The sequence below is a fragment of the Trichoplusia ni genome, chromosome 10 (genome assembly GCF_003590095.1).
Source record: "Trichoplusia ni isolate ovarian cell line Hi5 chromosome 10, tn1, whole genome shotgun sequence".
In the NCBI taxonomy this organism is placed as follows: Eukaryota; Metazoa; Arthropoda; class Insecta; order Lepidoptera; family Noctuidae; genus Trichoplusia; species Trichoplusia ni.
The window spans coordinates 1,782,200-1,797,151 of NC_039487.1; the positions used below are offsets into that span (position 1 = coordinate 1,782,200).

General features: G+C 36.1%; 1 protein-coding gene across 1 annotated transcript in view; it reads left to right on the forward strand.

Moving 5' to 3' along the window:
- Nucleotides 1-14,952, forward strand: part of LOC113498151 (protein couch potato) — a 131,280-nt gene that overhangs the window by 31,744 nt on the left and 84,584 nt on the right. The gene's annotated exons all lie outside the window — the stretch shown is intronic.

Genomic DNA, 14,952 nt, shown 5'->3' on the forward strand with positions numbered 1-14,952 from the left:
AATTTTCGTGTCGCTACATCGTGTATTTTGTGGTAATTTGTCTTTGCTGGAAATTGCTTTTGAATAAATTTTACGTTACTGAAATTTCTTGTCCAAGCTATTTCCATCGTCAGGGAGCATACGATGTCATTAAATAATAAGTTTGTCGGTCTGTGAAATACCATCATGTAAGTACGTTACTGACTATATTCCACAGCCGCCACTTTTTCAATAACAGTCGCGTTTTAACCATCATGATTAGTCTACTTATCTATTCCAGCCATAAAGGTTACAGCCATAATTGCTGCAATTAAAATTAGTCAGGCACTCTTAATTGCACAGGCGGGATGGCCCTCGCATTTCATAATAAGTACAGATATGCACAATTATCATCTCCGGTAAGGTGCCGCTATGCTGTTAATAATAGGGGGCGATGTAACGTGGTCACAGGCATTATGGAAGAAACTGCAGAAGGCTTACTAGTAAGACGGTAGTGCTAAGACAAAAGATAGAAGACAGACAAATGATGACAAATAATGATGTTACAATTTATTAATTAAAATGATGAGAGTATAAAGTGTCTAGTCACTGCTGACTAACCCCACTTAACAACAAGTCAGGGTAGCCCGAAGAAAATGAAAGAAAATATAAATCAAATTGTCGATGAAGTCCGGTTAGCACTATACACCTATTACTATTATACTTCACAGCTGTGGACCATCACACGCTTTACAACACCGACCAATGTTTGACGACTGTACTAAACATTTTAAACTATATTCCTGTGCGAATTACACCGCGCAGTAGAACGAGTGCGTGAGCTCGTTATCACCTCACCTCAGTTGTCTTACTGCATGGATTTATTGTGTGGTGAGTATTGGTTGCATGGTTGCACGCTAGTTGCTCACTGAACTTGAAGCGGAACGTCTGCTCGCGTGCTTGCCGTTCACAGTTAGCTTTTGTATCAGACGAAGTATAATAATTTCTGTCGTAACAACACTGTACAGTTATGGTTACAGCTTCAGGTAACACACCAACTTAGAGGTTGTGTTGGCTTTGATGTAATTATTTGTTGATGCTCAGCCAAGGAGTTTCAGCGATGGACATAAAAGAACTTAGACATAAATTATACCTATACATTTACAAAAACATGCAGCACCTTTAATCTTGGTCTTATCATATCACCTTTCTTATTCTTTATTCCTAGTTAAGGGCAAGTGACAAATAGTTACAGAATTAGAAACGGACTTCTTACAACAAATTGACAACACGTAATTCGGTAGGGAACATGTTTAAAAGGCTGTTTATTATCTCGGGTTAGGTAACACTTAAAGCAATGTATTGAATAGTAACGATTTCTGAGAACGCTTCTCTATTAAAAGAGTGAGTAAAAAATCGAGCGTGATGTTCTGTAAGGTCGTAATACTTCGTAATAGTGATAGCAAGTCGTGACTTAAAAAAAAAACAAAATAACATCGATTTGTCTCGGATGACGGACACTGGAGTAGCAGCGATGGCGGTCGCGATTGGCTGCCTCCCCGGTCGTTGACTTAGCGGGAAGCATTCCTATTGGGCAAATGGTCTCATTGAAATGACAGAATCTGCGGCGCCCGCGCGTGCGGTCAGCTATTTACATTACATTATAATGAAATAAAAGTTTCACGCTAATTATCTTTTCTGGTTTTTGTGACCAATTTAATATAATAACTGAATATTAGACTAGACTATAACGCGTTCTTGTACTTTCATTCGCAAGTATTTCGTAAATCGTTTTGAACAGCTGTTTACCTTCCTCATCATAATAGCTCAGCAATATCCGTACATACGCCAATTTAAAACGCATTCTCTTAAAACGTTTACACAAGAAATTCTTTAGAGATATGGTTTTATATTTTTTCTTAGCAAAGTGCACTTTTCCAGTATCTCGGGCGTCTGCGGAGTGGAATCCATCAAAGGATTATGCGGTGATGCGGAGGGGACGGGGTGTCCGGTATCCCGATCGGTCTCGTTATTTCCCGGGATGTGGAATAAATTATCTACCACTTAACACAACGTCGTAGTTTACACATACCTTGTCAGCGCAAAGAAAATATTATCGAATTATATTTTCAAGTGAAGTCAGGGTGGGTACTCATAAATTAACAGTTTTCATTAAAACATTTGATTAAAAGGAAGGAATATTACATTCAACGTCATCAATACCAGAACTGAGCGCCAACATAAACATTGCCTTCACAAGAATACTTACAAATTCATATTATCTCATTCATATTCCGACAATTTGTTATGTTACGTCATTCTGTGTAAATCACATGTTATAATAATGTAGCGCTATTTCATATTATTTGTTTGATCACATGCATGACACACGAGCGGAGCGTGAAGAATGAAGGAACTATTGCATTACGTATGCAGTCATAACCGTTCACGAAACGTCCGTCTGGAGCAAAACGCTCGGCAAGCACAGCCGCGTTTCAATCAGTGCAGATTGAGGCCCACCGCACACAGTGGCACAAACCGGGGGGATTATAGAATGCATGACGCGGCAACATTAGACGGAGCCGTCATTTCATACAGATGGAAATTGGATGTGGCTTAATGGGAACGAACTCGGGACGGTTTTTATAAGTAATTGCTGGAATGGTGATCTACTCCGGCAATATTCTGCCTCAAGTACATTTAAATTCCGTGAAATTATTCGGTTTCTCTATCTTTTTTGCTTAGCCGAGTGTCTTAAGCCGAATTAGATTAGAGTGTTTGGATTCTCTAAAAGAATATAAAAAGCAAATGGTCTCATTCCTTATCTTAAGAAGTTAAACAGTGATTTCAATTTAATTACATGAACGTTTTTGCTATCTATGTAAATAGAACCGTTTCACCAATATTCATGTTCTTCTTAAAAGGATGCGGCTATGTGTGAGTTATGATGATCAGCTGTTAGGTAAACACGTCATTACGCCAAAACTAAATTTATCCGCCGAAATGAGTAAGACCCGTGAATTGTTATAACTAGCTAGTCTAACATTCATGTGTTCTTGTTTGCCTCCCGCCTTCAGAAAGCTAACTCGGTACTTAACACGATCTAATTTCCAATTTGCTTACAACTCTGAGTTGGCGCAAGATCCTTCACGGATTTCGTGGCATTGCATACGGGGTGCATTAAGGAAATACGTTGAAATCTCCAACAAGTTTCTTATGCGAGAATCGTGGGCGGCGTAAAATGTTTTTAAGTTAGTTACTTTCTGTAGCGTTTTCCATATTGCTTCAATAATGTTCGTCGTTCTAAATGTATTTCAGTGTTCCGATTCATATAATTGTTCCTCATTCCGCACGTCGTACGTCGTTTTGTGTTTCATATTAGATTCACTTTGATCGTACTGATACTCTGCCGGAACCATATAGAAATGATGAGTTAATGCGCCTGATATTTCACAGTGCACCTCGGTCCGCGATGCGACGACGATGTCACAATCGCTCACTGATTACGACCTTCCTCTGTTCACAATTGTGTTCCGATCAAAGTGATTCCGATTACAAAGGGTTATAAAACGCCGGCGTCACCGTCGCAGGGGTTGCCAACCCACCGATTAATTGTACCTCCGATACGTTAGTGGTTCGATTGTTTGTTTCTAAATAATTTGCTGTTATGCTTTCAGTAATACCAAAGCCGTTGTTGATTAAATGTTATTGAAGTGGAATCCTGATTGTTAATTTTGCAATATTGTAAATTAATGATTTTCAAGGTTTCGGTAATCGTTAACGATTGAATATAAATAAGCCTCAAATGGAACTCTTACGTAAGCTTACTAAAGAAATCCCAAATAATAATTAATTTGTCTTAATTATTCAAATTTGGCTTTCGATTTAATGCAGGAAGTATTTGGAAATGACGTTAAAGCCGTCGGTAAACTCGACTCAGACTAATTAAAAAGTTTTGTAAAAGCATTTATGTTTGAGAGTTTCCGTTAACCCAAAGCGAATTCTCGTGACATGTGTAAAAAGCCATGACTAACGATTAATTTTCCATGCGATAAGTAAGTATCATTGGCCGTGTATGAAAATGTTATTAGGTACATGGGATACGCACTTGATCTCGGTAACTAAGGTTGTGATAAGGAAACTTAACTATACGTACGAATAACGAAACCTTGCTTGGTTGTTAATGGCATTAAGATGCTTATTCCAATAGATTTTTAAGACTTCACATCTATAAATGTAAGCCAGGTATTAAAAAAGTTAATTAATTGTTTTCCTCTAGCAGTTTTTTAGTTACGCAAAATTATGTTTTTATCTATCGATGAAAAATTCATTACATTGAAATTGGGATATTGAGGGTTCCGTAGGTACAAATAGGCTGTTGCTACAGCCTGGTGATAGCAAAGCTTGCTATTTTAACTCCTTAGGTTTCGAACCCTTAAAATGGCGATATTAATACATTGCCTACAGTTTAATCAAGCGTATTGTAGAGACAAGAATAACAACAGGTGTAATACAACTAATCACACTCACATCACCAAAGTATTTATTTAATTAATTTCGTAGTGACACCCGTTCATTATTAGCTCCACATATTGCTTCGGTAGTGATTGACAGGCACAGTTTAACTCTGCATACTTGGTACGCGCACCGTTGACGCGTAATTAAGTCAATGCAATTCGGTGCGCGCGCGCTCGAAAGTGAGTGGCCAGCATCGATATGGCACATGGAACGTAACTGCTATGTATTAGATGTAGGGTTGCATGTTATAGTATTGATTGTGTAAATTAAATAATAATCACTCAAAATAAAACAAGGGTTTAGACAGTTATGGAAAAACATATTGATTTTGACTTGACACAGTTGGACTGAGTTTAAGAACAAAATAATTTGTTAAATATGGATGTGTGGTTAGTCGAATAAAGGGACCATAATAATTATTTACTTTTACATATTTGATTAATAAAGGCACAATTATATCTTTTTTTTTAATTTTGTAATAATAACTACTTAATGCTATTAAGCAAAGTAGATTACAACATAAGTCTTAGTTGCAAATAGCTCTTTTTGCTATCACTTAGCCCTGTACTTATAGCTCCATTAATGTTGATGTCAGTTATAAAAACCTGCACGAGACAGCCCTAGTGACGGGAAAGGCACGCCACGTCGCATGCGCATTCTCTTTTTGTAAGTCTACTGCCAATGATGCACTAAGAATGTATCCATTAGTTCTTCTTTTTACGTCGACAGTAACTATTTGAACTTATTTGTTGCGAATTAACCTCGTGGTTCGACAGCTGTCAAGAAAGTACTGCTTAAAATGAAAACTAATCAAGTTTTTATGCGTTATTAGTAACATTAGCAAGCAACTTAAATAGTAAGCGTTGCGAAATATTTTAATGACCACGTAGGTTTCACACAACCTCCTTTCTAGGAAAGTTTAATAATCCACCCAACATGTTTCGTAACCAAATATTTTGGAAATATAAACAATACTCTAAGATTTCACCCGTATCGTGGGTAAAATCACATCATGTATGAATCCCGCACACAGCCGCAGCTGTGAACCAAATATCTGTAGACCGAATAAATATTTGTTCCCTGAGGGAAACATTCCAATACCTAATTCAGACAGCTTTGCTGAACTATTATGTCAATCAAGGCTATAGTGGTTTGTGTGCCCGACAAACTAAACAACTCATTACGGAACTCACAAACAAATTTTCTTTAGTTGTCAGGGTCTAGAGAGTTCTAGAAAGTTCTGGCTTTATACGCTGTAGTATTGTCATTATAATATATATTGGCGACGGGAACATGTAAGTTAGTTCCGAAACTATGCTGCCTACGGTGAAAATTGGTCGGTCGGCGACGGCAACTCATGTAAGTGCCGTTAACGAAACATATTAGAAATTAGTTGCGTTACTCACCCTAATCGACGTACGCGAACTTACACTATCACTTTGATGGTATACGCAACAACTTGGTCCCACACGCGTGTTAGTTTTAAGTGACGTAGTTCGAAGACAAACGATATTGTTCAGGTGATGTTACTTGTTTTGTTTAGGCGGAACGCCGCTTGATGGTCGTGGGAACAAGTTCAATTTTACTTTAAAAAATTCACCGCTATCTAAGAGACATAAAAATGGATTCTACTATTATTCAGAAGAATAATCATACCACTGCATACAACGCTGAAAATGTCTTGTTGAATCGAATCTACGTCAGATTTGAAACAAAACCAGAGTGACATTCTCTATATATAATATCAACAGCAATTAAGTGAAAATTCGTGTTTAGTTTGCGTTCTCAGCCAAATGAACTGCTCGATTCGTCGACACTGGCGCCGGCAAGCATTTCAATTTGAGAACGTCATTTAAACTACACCAATGTTACTTTGACAGTTTGCACAGACATCACTCCGGCGAACAGTTTGATTGAATTGAACTGAATGTTTACGAACCACGCGGTATAGATGGAAGTGTGGCCTTATTTGGGGGTTATACGATAAACAACAAACTATTTAATTTGTTTTCACGTGCGGTCCGATAAGTAGTTATTTGGCTATTTACGGAAACTGGAAATGATGAAAAAAAATCCCTTTTGATTGCTTCCTCTTATTATTGTGTGGATCTTCCGTGAATTTTGTTTTCCCGGAACTATTAACTTATTCATGCACAAAATTCCCCGTAGAAGATATTACTTGGTTAATATTACAACGGTAGCGATATTAAAGTTTATATGCACGTTGCTTTTAAAAATGATGGGAAAAATGTAACGTTATATTTTATAAGTCCATATTTAAATCGCACGAGCCTGGATAAAAGCAGTCATCCACAGAAACGGAAAAGGCTATTACTAATAGAGGTGAAGTAATAGCAAGGCGAAAGATTGCGTGTGTCTCTTGCACGCCATTTTGTTCAGTAATCCAATAGTGGGGAAAGATAAAAGCGAAAAAGATAAAAGGGGTGGTTTAATGGAATTAAACAACGACGGGAGGAGTCGGGGGCGCCTCGCCGGTGCTGTAAGCCGGACTTGTGGAATGTCTTTGTTGGGATTGCTTTATTATAATTTCGGCTCACGACTTAATTTTTTCTTTGTTTTTCTTGTGACGATTACAGACAGCTTTCTTGTTAAGCCTTGCGTCTCTTTGTATATAGTATCATTAAAAAGTATTATGTAACATTTAATGAACAATATTATTACGATAGTTATAAGCGTGAGAGGCTAGATAATAACAGTTACTATAAAAATAAATTGCTTGTAATGCGATGTTTTCCGATACGAATTGCCAAATAATAAGACTTGAGATCATTATAACAGGAACGTATTCGATCAACGAATGGTTTGAGGCAATCGAATCTATTTGAAGTAATTTGCCGGCTTAAGAGTGTTGGTTGGGTGTAATAAATGCGGAAGTTGGTATTTATCTCGAGTGGATGGTGGGGTAGGTGCGCGGCGGCCGGCGATTAGTAGGTCGATTAGCACGCGGCCAAGATGCGGCCATGCTGTCGATATTCGATTATTTACGCAGGGATGCCAATCGAAACTTGAACGAGCAGTCTTCTTTGAGCTAAGGCTTAAAATATATTCATATGTTTTTACCCACGTAAATATTGCTATTTTTCTCAAATAAAATTTAATAAAAAAGTATTATATTGACCCTGACTTTTATTGGAATAGAGAAAATTGATTGATGACGTTTAAGCTTCTGAATAATTTAATGTACCTTAAGACACTATAGTTCGCATAATATCAATAATTTACGAAACACACCTAACTAATAATCTGTATAAAGGTTCCATTCAAAATCTATCAGACAGTTGTACTGTACTGTCAATTCAAGGTATTAACAATCGATAGCATAATAATAGCTTGGATAGCTCATTTGTCGAAGAACAGTTGTGTCGAGCCAGTAACGCGTCATTTGCGCAAATTGCTGGGAAACTATAGCGATTAGTGCTAATTGCTTGGTTTGCCAAATCGTTGGATCTATGGACCTTTGAGTGTTACAACACCCTACTGTTCTACGTGATAAATGAATCACTTTGGGCCAACATCAATTATCTTAATCAAAATATTTTCGTTCAACAATATTTAAATCGTGCCCGTTTTTTTTTGCGACAATTATTTTAAAAATATTAATTCATGCCACGATATAGCAATCGCAAGTTTTTAACAGGACCATTTTTTAGGATATTGGCGACGACAAAATGGTAATTACAATGATTTATGTCAGCTAAAAACGTATAATGTTCATCGGATCACATAAAAGCGTCGGTGGTGTGTAAATTATAATTTTATAGAGTTATTGGTCGCGTGCACCAGCCCTGAGGCGCACCTGTCCTGGCCGCTCAGCGCCGATGCGCCGGCATCTGTCGGTCGCATGCAGTTCTTATTTTTTTTCTCCCTGTTTTTCTTTGCCTAATTGCGTAGCAACAGCCAAACTCCAAGAGTTATTGTATTATGATGCTTAACGATGTTTTACGACGGCAAATTTATTTTCGAGAACATTTGACTGTCATGAGATATTATCTAATAACTTGATCGGATTAATTATGTTATTTGCGAAGAAAAGGAGGAATATTTTTATAAAAATTACGCTTTATATTGAATTTTATGGGGTCCGTTTAATCCTTGCTTTGACGTAGTTGAGTCTTGATTTTGTAATATTGGCTAGAGTTGCCAGTCTAGGCAAAATATTTATAGAGTTATAATAACACCTGTCATACCTCAGTGTTACTAACAGTTCTATGATTAGTGCCGCCTATTAAATGAAAGAGGTGTTATGAAGATAAATGGCTATTTATTTTAGTAGCAGATTATAAATTTGCATATATTTTCCACGCGAGTTGAAAACGTTGTGAAAATGTGAAATACAAATTTCTTAATTCATTTTTTGTTCTGTTTCAGGTAAGTTAACATCGGATAAGAATATGAGTCGAGAGAGAGATGAGAGACTTGTGAGTATAAAATAGATAAGTATCCCGTACGATAAACATCCACCTACGACAGAAATTAATCATACCCAAGCATTATTTCAGATAAACTAACAAGACGATGGTATCGCACATTTCACACGCGCGGCTAAATTTATAGTTAGTTATTTTAATAATTACACTCGTCGCCCACAGTGGAATATTTTTGTTAAATATTATTCGAACAAAATTCACAATATTGCGAAATGTATCTACTCGCTTTTTACTGATGAAGCAAATTTAATATTCGGCCGAGACGGCTGTTATGATGGCTGGGGGGTCAAGGGGAGGGCGCTTCCGGGGAAAATGCTTTTCTCTCTCGGCCTGTGTATCAATCATTGTCTTTTTAATTTTATCCATCTACATCTCGTTTTGTGTTATATTTTACACCTGATCCAAATTCAGATTAAAATCAATACGTATATCCAAATACTCGGCCAGGCATTCAGGCCAATCGGAGCAAAAGCATTTTGTTTAAGTAATAATAATGTAGTGTAGGATACAAAAATGCATACAAAATGACTTGATCATATTTTCACTGAAAATTGCCAATTTGGGAGACACACCAAAATCGAAAACCGATTGTAAGCCCCTTCACTCTAATCCTGGTCCGCCCTTGCGACAACCTGTTGTTTTGCGCGCTCTTTGTGTCTATTGCCAATAGGTTCGATTTTACTTGACACAGGCCTGTTTCTCTGAACCTCTGATAGTAATTTATTTTCCCTAATTGCGCAATTTTCGTTAAACCCGATGAGGAATTTAATTTAGCAAGACGGATATGCTTTATTTCTTTCTCTATTGTTCCCGTATCTAATATTACAAATTCAATCTCGTTCGCTTGTAATTGTATCCAATTTTGTAAGATCACGATTAATTAAAAAAACAAAATGTAAAAAATTGGAACGTAGAGTATCGGAAATTGAATAAAGAACAAAGTGACGTACGGAAATTAGCTGGAAGAGTAGTTGAATTCGGTTCAGGCGACTCGAGATCCATGACCGGAATTGCGTCAGTCAGTTGAGTTTCTTAGAAGTTTGTGTAAACTGTACGCAACACTGCACGTATTTAGGTAGCACTCGGGCCAGGTACCGAGGCACTTTCGCGCTTACAATTTATCTAATTATAACTACGTTGTAAGTGCATCTAATATTACGTTTTAGTATAGCGAAATTTATTTTCTGCGACATTTCAACTCATAAATAAGCAGAATGGTTATTCATAAAGTGCGAACAGCATTAAATGTCATAATCGCAACAAAACTAAAACGGTCGGCACACATTGGCCGCGTACCTATTGAATAATTCTATTTCATATCTCAATGTACATGGTTGATCTCTCGCCTTTATTGCTTACATCTGATCTATTTCTAATATTATAAAGGCGCGGGTGACATCGGCCAAGTATCTCGAAGTATTGGGGTCTAGTGTTGAATCGATACGCGGCGTGCACACCCGATCGTTTTCCGTACAACATGTGATCGGGATTACCCTCCATAACGTCTTGATGTCGGACATCTGCTGCGTGCCCGGACGGCTCCGGCCACATGTTTTTATCGGACGTTTTTTAGCTTACGATTCCCGAATTGACAGATTCGATCCGACATTTTTATTTTGGACTAAAACTGTCCGTAGATAAGGTGCCCATTTCTCGCAGCTGACGTGCTATCGAGCCTTTCACATATTGCTCATACGGAAACTCTATATTCAAAAGTTACTTTCATGTGCAAATATTAATGCAATTCTACTGTTGAAATGTATTATAAAACCTTATCTGTCATGAATAATAAGTGGGATATTAAATGTATTTTAAGTAGTATTGTTCTACAAGCGACCCGCGTCAGTGTTCTATGTTAGAGCGTTAAATAGCGGGTGACACGGCGCACCGTGGGATTATACAAAGTTTTATTGCAATCACGTCAGATGATATACGTTTGAGAGTGGCACGAAACCGGTGCAATCGAGTTCCGCATGTACGCCGCCACGCGTTACCAACATTGCGTTTATGTGAAAATAGAGCCGGTTTCAAACAGCCCGTTACCTGGGCAAGCATGTTGCTTTACCATATTTTTGTTGAAGCTCTTAGATCTATGATAGTGAGGTTTAATTGCATTTAAACTTTTCATTTTATATTCTGACATCCAAATTCTTTAGCTGCATACGAATACTGCTATTTTTATCACTGTAATGTACGATAAAGATTCTCTTAGTTTTATTTTTATTTCAAGCTTCTTTATGTGAATTAATAGCTGCATGTTTTGACAAAACTCATTCACACATGAATATTCAGTTTTTTTATTCGAATGTTTTTCTTGAAAGAGGTCATAATTTCACAATCAATAGCAATAAACAGATATCAGTGTAATTTTTAACAGAGGAGCTTAGGATAAATTGCTGATGTTTGTACCATAAAATTGAAAAATTGGACATACATGTTCTATCGTTTTTTTCTTTACATAACTCTGACATCGTGCTTTGATGTCACATGTTTTTGAAGATGCATAAACACCGTTTTGTTTTGCTACAATAATCTTACAAAGCGGTTAACCGTCCTATTATATTTAAATAGTCATTTATTGTAAGCGCAGATATTTAATTATTTTAAATCACACTCGTTACCCAGTCGACTCTTCAAGTTTTACGATTTGACATGAAATCGTAAGAATCCGAGAATATTATAATAAAGAAAAATATAACTGTTAGCCGCGATAAAATCACAGCAAATTGACATACATTGCGCTTTTTGTATACAATTTTAATATAGAAATATTAAACACAGCAATGGTCATCAAAACTCGGTTCACAGCTGAAATGTAACATTTCAAATCTGGACAACGTCCAACTGTATTCAGGTGCGAGAAAAAACATTTTAATGATATTTATTACACCTTTTAAAACAATTTCGGGTGAAATTTTGGATAATTTATGACATTTTTAGACGCGGGATGGAAATATATTATTTTTATGAAAACACGTAAACATACGCTGTGATTGGCAAATACCATGGGATTATTTTGTACGAAACAACTGACGGAGTTATACGGATAAACAATTTATCCCATCACCGGTCTGAGTGTTAACATACTTTGATACGTAATTTTAATTCGGAATGTTGACCCACTTTTAATAAGTAATTAAATCTGGTCAGATTAATTTCTTCTAAATATTTGATTACCTACATTCTTACCAGTCACTCTTAAAAGCTGATACTGTATTAAATTGTCACCTTGTTTCGCAAGATCAATTTATTTAGGTCACGTCAACTAATTCCTATTTTTACTTTTAAATGTGTTAAGAAGTAAACTACTCTTAAATATTTATTTTATAAAAATGTACGCCAATTGTTCCTGTTTGCACCATGCCAATAATGAAACTTCGTAAACATACAAACCAATAAAATGGAAATCGTTGCAAATTCCGTAAGTTCATTCAGATACGGAAACTCCATTTTAAAAGTAATCCTAGTTATTTAAGTTTAATGTTTCATAAAAAAACAGTGCTACAATATCCGAATATCAATTTCGATCTACATTGTAATGAATTAATCTTACAAACCCTAATAAGAGGAAATGATTTAATGTAAATAAATGAAATACGGTAAGCTTTATGAAGAGTATATTTAAAAAGAGAATTATTATCTCTTTAAATCTGCATCTTGTTCAGAATATCAACTGAGTGAATTCACGCGACCGCCGGCTATAAAAAGTTACGATTTAACTTAAACAAGATGAAATTTTCCTTGTAATGTCACTTCTCACGGGCTAATATAACTAAGGCCCGTCCCACAACTTGTCTTAAGAAGGACAGATTTTTAGATAACGCTGGCAACTTTTTAATGGCTACTGAATTTGTTTTTTTTTCGGGAAGTACTCTTTTTGTTTTACCTCTAATTAGGGCATTAAAAGAATTTATGAGTTGAATTTTGACGCATGAATGTCAAATAATTTGTTTTCAGTTTGCTCTTTGTCGCTCAGAATTTGACTTGAGGTTATCCTTATAAGTATTTCCATACTTTTAATAAAGAGACAAGTGCATGTGTGACAAGTCTAGTCCTTCTCATCCCATGGCATTTCTGAGAAATGAACGTGGCCTGAAGTTTTATCCTAGATTCCTTGAAGTCGTCAAGTTGTAGAGCATCATAATGTTAAATAAAAACTTGTCTAGTTGACTCTTCTACACCTCAAAACAGTTTTATTCTAGGCTAAATATTTGTAGATTTTTAGTGTCTGTTGTTAATTAAACAAAAGCTAACGTGCAGAGTAATATTATTTCCAATTATGAGTTGTTTCCCAAATTGCATGGTGAACCAGGGTACTGGGACCAGTGTTTATCTGGTGATGTGTTTTGATCCTTATACAGTTGATATAAGATCTATATTCTCACGTACGTTGAAACTGAAAGTTATATTCACATAGTGTCCGTATGTAGTGAGTCGTTCGCAGCCACTGTTGTTTGTAAACGCTGCGCTGCAGACTAACTAGTGGTTGCTGTCTGTCGATGTTGTGCTATAAACAATATCGATGAATTGATCATAAAAAATATCGACCTTTTTCCCATTACAAAAAACGTCAGTAAAAATCCTAATTTTCCCTAACCCAAAGGTTTTTATATTTTGTTTGTTCTTCTGATAAAATATTATGCTAATACAAAACGTAATTAAACTCGTCCATCATTATTTTGCCATGAATTTTAAAAGTATCTTTTGTCTTTAAAATTATATTAAAGACTGTAAGTTATAACTTTTCGACGTAAAGTTCCAAAACCTTCCAGTAAAGGTGATTATACAAGGTTTTAGATTATAAAAGATTATTTTACCTATTCAAATTATACAATAGGTATTCTTTGTAAAATTTCTTTTTTCTACATACACTTAAGGCTTCTTTTAATTTTTTATTAGACTTTACTCAATTACTTAAAGTTTAAAAGAATCTCATTTTACAGAAACCCATTACCAAAATTAGGGGTGACATTACTTCGTCTTAAAGTTCTAGACATATCTGATTTTATCTTTTGTAAAGAGAACTCAATGCCGACGTAAATATTTAGTTTGTTACATATATATTTTTACGTGTTTTAAATATTTGCATCAACTTCTACTTTACTAAATTTTTTTTCGATAAGTCTGATGACTGCGCGTACAACACTAGTCGGCCGGTGCTTCCCACGGCCCGGTTCTAATGAGCCGTGTTGTGTTGAGTAACAGAGGTGAGGGAGGAGAGAGGGACAGACTTTTTGAATAACTAACTATTCGCCATCGTCAAATAGATAATTAGGCGTGATTCTTATTTGTCGCGCCATGTTTAACCATTCACAGCTATTGAAGGGGGCAAAATTGTCTTCGAATAGTTGTTTGTCTTTTGTTTCTTGAATGAAAATTTACCTTTCAGGTCCAGGGAACGTTCAATGGTCTCGTGAACCTTGAAATTATGAGGAATTGCGTTTGGAATTAATATTGTTAAATAGTAGAAATAAAACCAAATTAAAAAAAAAGAAATACTTGATAATATTTAAATTCATATTGAATTTTCTCTAGTAGTAAGGACATTATTATCTATCTCGACATTCGCTTTGTTGGTCACAAATTACGTTGTTCAAGAAATACCTTAAAAATGTCAACCGGAAAAGCAGCCATAAAAGCACCACATTGCGAAATAAAGCAAAACAAGTGCGTCCTTTGTTTGGCCGGGGCATGTTGACTGTTCCTTATCCACTATCGCCTGAACTAGAACTCTGCCGTACAACGACCATACCCCTTACTATGGAAACTCACTCGCAATCCGATTCGTCAACCTTTCGAGTCTTCAACTACAAAAACAAAGCGCCGAGACATCCAATCCTAACAGTCAAACTCAGCTTTATGAGTTTTATTTCAACCTCTTCGCTAGCTGTTTATGAAGCTAATAAAATTTGTCGTTATGCACTGACCTTTAAATTTTGCTTTGTTTTTAATTTGAATGTTTTCAGTCGAGTCTGTAATTGCGTACGAAATAGGTCGACGGATAGTTTTTCAAAGGGTTTATGGTGCG